This window comes from Ursus maritimus, unplaced genomic scaffold (genome assembly GCF_017311325.1).
Source record: "Ursus maritimus isolate PB19 unplaced genomic scaffold, ASM1731132v1 scaffold_13, whole genome shotgun sequence".
NCBI lineage: Eukaryota > Metazoa > Chordata > Mammalia > Carnivora > Ursidae > Ursus > Ursus maritimus.
Window position 1 is genome coordinate 22879656 of NW_024423675.1, and position 7337 is coordinate 22886992.

The 7337-nt window shown below is 42.7% G+C and overlaps 1 non-coding gene across 1 annotated transcript in view; it reads left to right on the forward strand.

The window, feature by feature from the left end:
• LOC103676982 overlaps positions 1–4955 on the forward strand; it is an 83023-nt gene extending 78068 nt beyond the window's left edge. The window contains exons 3-4 of the transcript XR_005834331.1: positions 3385–3520; positions 3711–4955. This is a non-coding gene — a transcript (uncharacterized LOC103676982). The remainder of the gene's footprint in view (positions 1–3384; positions 3521–3710) is intronic.
• The last annotated feature ends 2382 nt before the right edge of the window (positions 4956–7337 follow it).

Genomic DNA, 7337 nt, shown 5'->3' on the forward strand with positions numbered 1-7337 from the left:
TCATTATGATGGGTCAGGAGAGAAGAAAAAAGTTTCAAATTTAGCCACATCATTTGAATTAGTTCGGAGACTGCAGAAACCACCAAAAAAGATGGTTGGATTCATCGTTGGGGACTTCGGGAGCCAAGAAGCTAAGATTTGGAGCTGCCATGTAGAGTTACGAAATTTGCTGGAGAGCAGTGGACTTCCCTTATCCAATTAAATATCTGCGGGAAGCCGAAGTTTCTTTACAGAATTCCACCAAAACAATGTATCATGACAGAACCAGCCGGAGCAGGTGTGAGAAGGCAGCTGTATTTTTGATTAGGAATTATAGAGGTTTTCAAACACGCAAACTCATGACACTCTCCTCACTGATTGTATTTTTTTGTTGTTTTGGAACATAGTTATTGTTTAGAAAACGATGTTATTTATGTTAACATATAATAGGTTTGTTATTTTAAATGTGTCAAATAAATCTTTAGAAATGGGCTCAGTTTTAATTTGTAAGACTGTAAATACGGAGAAGTATAATTCTCATAAACAGAAAACTTTGGGGGGCTTTCAGTTATGTTTAAGAGTGGAAAGGGGCTTGAGATTAATTTTTTTTTAATTTAAGGTCCCTTGCTGTAGATGCTTATCTCATGGAAATGGAAACAGTAACCAGATAAAAAATAGAGAGAAAACCGTTCAATTGGCTTTGCAGCAAGAGCAGGACCCCTGAGCAATGGGAGGTTATTCACAATGTGTGCATCTCAGGGGGAGGGGTTAGTCTGGCTTTCTCTCAGCAACAGGAATTCATTGACCCTCCAACTCCCTTTTTTTCATGATTGTGTCGTAGTTCTCTTTCCTCATGACTTTTACTGCTCCTTCTACTTCTAATATAAACACTACCTAATTTATCGTTTAAACTAGGATGATTTTGAAAGTAAAAGGGGATGTTATTAATAATCATGGCAGGACAACAGGCCTACCTGTCTGCTACCTTTCTCATCCTGTTTAATAACTGGCCCGCAAGAGTAGAATTACTGAGTCTGAGGATAGGAAAACTGTTCTAGACCCTGTTCACTCAAAATTGTTTCAGAGAGAATACCAATGATTACATTAACGAAGACTCCAGGAGATTTCAGCAGAGCATTCTGTACTGGATCTCCAAAGCATTTGTTTTTTAAAGTTGAGTTCTGAAATTCGAGAATCTCATTCGGATGGCTGTAGGTTTGCTAGTATAACTCAAAGAGGACAACTGTTAGAAGATTCTGGGTGTGACTTTACACCATCTTCCTGCCTGGAGGAGGAGTAGGGTTGCTTCGGTTTCCTTGGTCAGATTGCAATAATCCAATCTTTGGGGCGGAGACGATGACCCTCCTTGTGGGCGGAGACGGTGTCACAGGACTATATAAGGCCAGAGCATCTGCCCTCAAACTCACTTCAGACGGAAGTTAAGACTAAGAGCGGTAGAGGTATATTATGTGCGCTTTGGATCTTCAGGACTGCTGGAATTTTCCAAATTAGTGTAAGTGCTCTCTTCTGTCTGGGTGATTTCCACTGTCCCATTTCTCTCTCTTTGGCTACAACTTATCTTTTAAATGCTTTCATCTCTGGATTTCAAGAGTCAGTCTTACCCTGTGTCAGGGAACTTTCTCCACCTTCTACTCTAACATTGCCAGTTAAAGTTTTTACATATGAACTTCAGGTGTTTTTACTAATTTTCTTTTGCATACATGTATTTTTATGTGTTTTCAACTACAACATATGTGTTTTTAAATGGTTCCTTATTTTCTAGCACGATTTCTTAAAGATGTTTCTGGGGTTTTACTTAAATCTACTTACTTTTTTTCTTTCTCTAAATTTTTTTTTAAATTCCTGTTAGTTAACATACAGTGTAATATTAATTTCAGGTGTGGAATTGAGTGATTCAGCACTTACATACAACACCCAGTGCTGGTCACAAGTGTCCTCCTTAATCCCCATCACCTATTTCACCCATCCCCCCTTCCCCTCTGGTAACCATCAGTTTGTTCTCTATAGTTGAGAGTCTATTTCTTGGTTTGCCTCTCTCTTCCCCCCCACCCCCCGCCCATGTTCATTTGTTTTGTTGCCATTTGCAATGATGTAGATGGAGCTGGAGTATATTATGCTAAGTGAAATAAGTCCATTAGAAAAAGGCAAATACCATATGATTCACTCATATGTGGAATTTAAGAAATACTACTTTTGATAGCTATAATGAACGGAATAATTTCATTATCTTTATATAATTAGATTGTTTCTATCATTTGAGGTCATAGATAACATTGAAAAGGACAACTTTTAACAAACGTAGCATTTTTTCCTTTTGTAAAGTTTTTTTCTTACATATATTCCAAGGTGGGTTGGGTAAGACCTTTTAGATTGTAAGCACCATATTGAATATGCCTTAAAAAGTCAGGTTTCTGGAAAGGGTAATACGAGATTGAAGGAAGAATGTTATCTCTTGTGGCTCAGCCAGGCCCCAGCAGACTGGAATGCCATTCAGGAACTGAAAGGCTTCCCAAGACTCCAAGTTCCTTGTGGGCAGATATCCTGTTTATTGTTACACACATCTGCATCCCCAGAGTCTAGCTGAGGGTGGGATCATGGGAAGCTCTTGATAAGTATTTGTTGGATGGAGATGAAGGAATGTGTTCCAGGATGTTCTAGTAACCTAGTTTTTCTGGGCTAGCCTCAGGAGTGCCCATTGCTTCCTACTCTATCCCTCTGTGGTGATGTAGACACAGCTTATCGTTCTGTCTCTGATTCTGTTACTTCAGCCACAACTGGATGTGCATTCTTAGTAAGAAGTTCTGTTAGTTATTACTCAGTATTGGCCCTTTCTCGAGAAGAGTCTTCAGTTCACATCATCTCGTGGGCACCGACTAGCCTGAAGTGGCTGTCTTTGGGTTGGGGGCCGAGCTTGTTCCATTCTGCCAGGCCCCACATGCCAGAGGTAGTTCGCCCAAAGTGTGTAACCTCTGTAGGAAGGCCCAGAAGGCGGCTCTTGGAGTAAGCATCTGGAGGAGAGAGCAGTTGGCGTAGCGGTTTTAACATCTTCCTTGTCAGGAACACCTTTTTGGCTTGTGTTCAGACATTATTATAGAGAAGTTGGTGACAATGGTTATATTTTTATTCACACTCACTCAAGCCTTCCTAGTTTTCTAAGAGTGCTTGAAAGCATTTCATCTGAATGATACTTTGTCCTTAAAAGTGATTCTATAATGGGCATCTCATTCATTCAGCAGTGGTTTTTGCTAGTTTGACTCACGTATGGTAGTTTTCTTTGAAAATACCAGGGCTTCTCAGAGTCACTTTTCTGTGACAGCCAGAGTCAGATTGGCTTTATTTTTATGGTTGTATTTAGATGTGGAGATTCTTTTTCTTGGACTGCAGGTGACCTACAAAGGAACACTGATTAGAGGCAGAGACTGCACTCCGAGATCCTATGAAAGACCTCACTGGACTCAGCTCCTGGAGAGAGAAGCTGTGTCAGAGCAGAGAAGACCTCATCCGGGTGTCTCTACACAAGGTAAACTGCTTCCACCTGAAGAGACAATGTCCACTGTCCTGTTTCTCTCGTTTGTGATCACCTAGATTTTGTGTAGTTTTTGATGATTTTTCTCACAGCGCTTTTACTATGATTCTCTGGTGACTTTGTGCTACTTGCCTGTATAAACTACAGAAAAATTAATATTATTTAATTTTTGTATTGGATTTAGATATATCCTGATTACTGAAGAGCAGATTGTGTACAAAAAGCTCCCGATCACTTTCAGAAACTTATAAAGGGCTGCTTCAGCTCCATTCACTGTCAAGGAGTGACCTTCGGGGACCATGGCCCAAAGTCTGCAAGAGGAGGTGACCTGTCCAGTTTGTCTGGAAATTTTCTTCTGTCCCATTTTACTCTCCTGTGAACACGTTTTCTGCTTTCATTGCGTGCAGACATGGATGCTAGAATGCAGGGATCTGAAATTGACCTGCCCCATGTGTCGAGGGGTGACCGAGAGCCCCCCTTTGGAGGAATGGCAAATCGGAGCACTATCCCTTCTGATTAGACAGCACAGTGGCCTGCTGATGAAAACTCTGCACGTGAGCAAAGAGTTGCTGAGGTTCCAGGAGGATCTGACTCTGGATGCAAGCACTGCCAGCCCCTTCCTTGTCCTCTCTGATGACCTAAGGAATGTTTGGTGTGGGAAGATCTGCTGCAACCCAGTAGAAGATCCCCAGAGATTCACCTCCCTGACCTGTGTCCTGGGCACCCCACGCTTCTCGTCTGGCTGCCATTACTGGGAGGTCGAGGTGGGAGACGGGAAGGAGTGGACTCTGGGGATCTGCAAGGAGTCAGTCGACAGAAAGAGGAAAGGCAGTCTCTCCACTGAGCACGGCTTCTGGGTTATCAGCATGAAGGCAGGAACAATCTGTATCAACGCCATCCCAGAAACCAGAATTCCTGCAAGCCCCAAACTTAGCCATGTAGGGATTTTTTTAGATGTTGAGATGGAAGAACTCAAGTTTTTTGATGTTAGAGATAATGCCCTCATCCACACATACAGTCGTCTCTCATGTTTGGAGCCTTTGCGTCCGTTCTTCTGTCCTGAGTTGCCTACAGATGGTGACAGGGGCGCCTCTCTGCAAATCTGCTCATGAGAAACTCAACACTTCCTGGAAACTTTCTCAGAGATGAATGAGACCTTCGACCTAAGAGAGGTCAGAATGACCTAGGGAGAGAAAATGTAGAAAGATTTTTACAAATAGGTTTTGTAGACTTGGCAACTAAACAATTTTTAGGCTATATTTTGTAGACTTTGTACCTAAAGATCCATGGGATTGTAGGGGGTGTTATTAAGTGTTCTAAGCCTCAGTTTCCCTCGTCTTCTAGTGGGGATAATTATATTTCTCAGCCAAATAGTTGATGATCAGAGACAGTGCTGTGCATTTATTTTGTACTAAATACAAATGGGGAATTTAAATTGTAAGTTAAATAAAATATTTTGCAGGTAGAAATAATCTTTTTCATTATTTCATGCCTTTTCTATAACATAATTCCTTTTTTTTTTTTAAAGATTTTATTTATTTATGTGACAGAGAGACAGCCAGCGAGAGAGGGAACACAGCAGGGGAGTGGGAGAGGAAGAAGCAGGCTCATAGCAGAGGAGCCCAATGTGGGACTCGATCCCAGTACGCCAGGATCACGCCCTGAGCCGAAGGCAGACGCTTTAACGACTGCGCTACCCAGGCGCCCCTTTTCTATAATATAATTCCTAATAATGATAGCTATCTGGGGGAAAAGAATGAAGTAGTCAGTGTGAGATATTTTGACATCAAGTTTCCATGAGAGACAAAAGTACTGGGAAAGAACGATGTTTCTCATTTTTATTTCTCCCAAACACAGCTGAAAGATGGAACTTAGAGATAGCTGGAGTTAATGGTGATTCATGTTCGTTCTAATGGGAACTGTCCTTTGCCCATTTCAACCCCTTGCCTTCTGTGCGATTGTCAAAGGAGTAGGGTGTGTATGGATGGCAGGCACGAAGGTGCCAGCAGGCTCAGAGAATGTCAAGCTGCTAAGATTCTGAACCTTCTGGAATCAGTTGTGTAATGAGGGAAATGACTGTTGAGAAGACGGGAGCCCCATCCTTCCTCCTACCACGTGCACTTGTGCATGCAAAACCCTGCGTTCTGACAGGAAAGAACATCTCCCAGCCTCAGGCCACCGCTGCTGAGTTTTGATTTGTAGGAATTCTTCCAACCCCGTTAACTCGTAAATAGATACTCACCCAAAACTGTTCTCCAGGCTCCTTTTGAACTTATTTTTTAGCATGAGAATTTTAGACTCTTTGCAGTTAAATCTCTGAAATGTTTGATGTTTTCCTGTTTAGTTCTGTTTGGTCCTCCTTTCACATTCCACCTGAGCTTGGCCCCCGCCCACCTCGTGCACACAGTCTCAGACTGCAATTTCGTACCAGAGTCTCATAGGTTCATTGTGGCTCCTTCTCAAATGTTCAGGTCCTTTAGGATTGTGTTGTTTTTCTAATTTACTGAGTCAGCCACTTTTGAGGTGACATCTGCTCTGGAAGGGTTGGGTTGGGACATGTTCAGGAATTTGCTTTTGACCTCGTTTCCAAAGAAACTCAGAATTTTCGTCTCCCGTTTCTTTCCAGCTCCACTGGGGTGGGGGAACAACCCGATTTTCGTATTTCCCCCCCATATTTCCTTTTAATCCCTGTGATTTTATTTCAGGGGCCTCCTTTCCCTACCCCAGCTTGGGGCCTGCATCCCCCCGATCCACCTTAACAGGTCCTGCTCATGTGGAAAAGAAAGTTTCCTGAAGCAGTACTTAGAATGAGCAATACACTGTAATTTTCTCTTTTATTATGTTTTATTAGAAAAATAAAATGCTAGGCTCACACACATTTGATTTACAACTTGCCAACAGATTGAGAGCTGCAGTTTGAAAAGCTGGGGGGACGCTAGGCTTCCAGACCCCTTCTTGTGTCTCAGAATGTCAAAGAAAAAGCAGCCCCGCTTTCCCTAGCACTGGAGGGGACAGCTTGTGTTATATTTGCATATTTCAGGTTCTCTCTAGGACTGTTTGCTTCAAGGGACTTTCTATCCCTTCCTCACGGAGATTTAAGTTCCAAGCTTCTCTTTATCTGAGCTGAAGGACCCAAACGATTTTTTGGTTCATCCATCATTAGGGGAAAATGCCAGTGATTGGCCTGGTTCCCTTCTCCTGTCTGATTAAACATTGTGGCCCCAGGGAAACCTTGATGGGGACTGGGTCACAAGCTCATTCTGTTGTCAATTGGTATTGACCCTTTGCCAAATATCTCACACTTCCAACTTCTTTAGCATTTCTGTTGCTACAGACCTAATGGAAGTCTCTCACACATCCCACCCAGGCCAGTGAGACAGCTTCCTCACCTCCTCGCTCCACTGTACCTTCCCAGAGCGTACTTTCCACACAGGCACCAGGAAGGTTCTCTTAAACCATAGTTAGACCATTCCTGTCATAAATCCTGCAAAGCTAAATGGGTCAATTAGAATAAATTCTCTGAGCCGCCCTCCCTCTTCGCTCCTCTCCAGGCCACTGGCTTGCCTTCTGTCACACAGCACTCAGGGCCAGCTTCCTGGGTTTCACATTTCACGTCTCTTTTAGTTACCTGATCTTGGACAAGTTCTCTAACTTCTCTGTGCCTCAGTTTCCTACTCAGTAGACAGAGGTGAATAAGAAGTCCAACCTTACGGTGACAGATGGTGACCACACGTACTGTGGCGAGCATGGTACACTGTGCAGAATTGTCCAATCACCATGTTGCACACCTGAAACTAATCTAACATCTTTT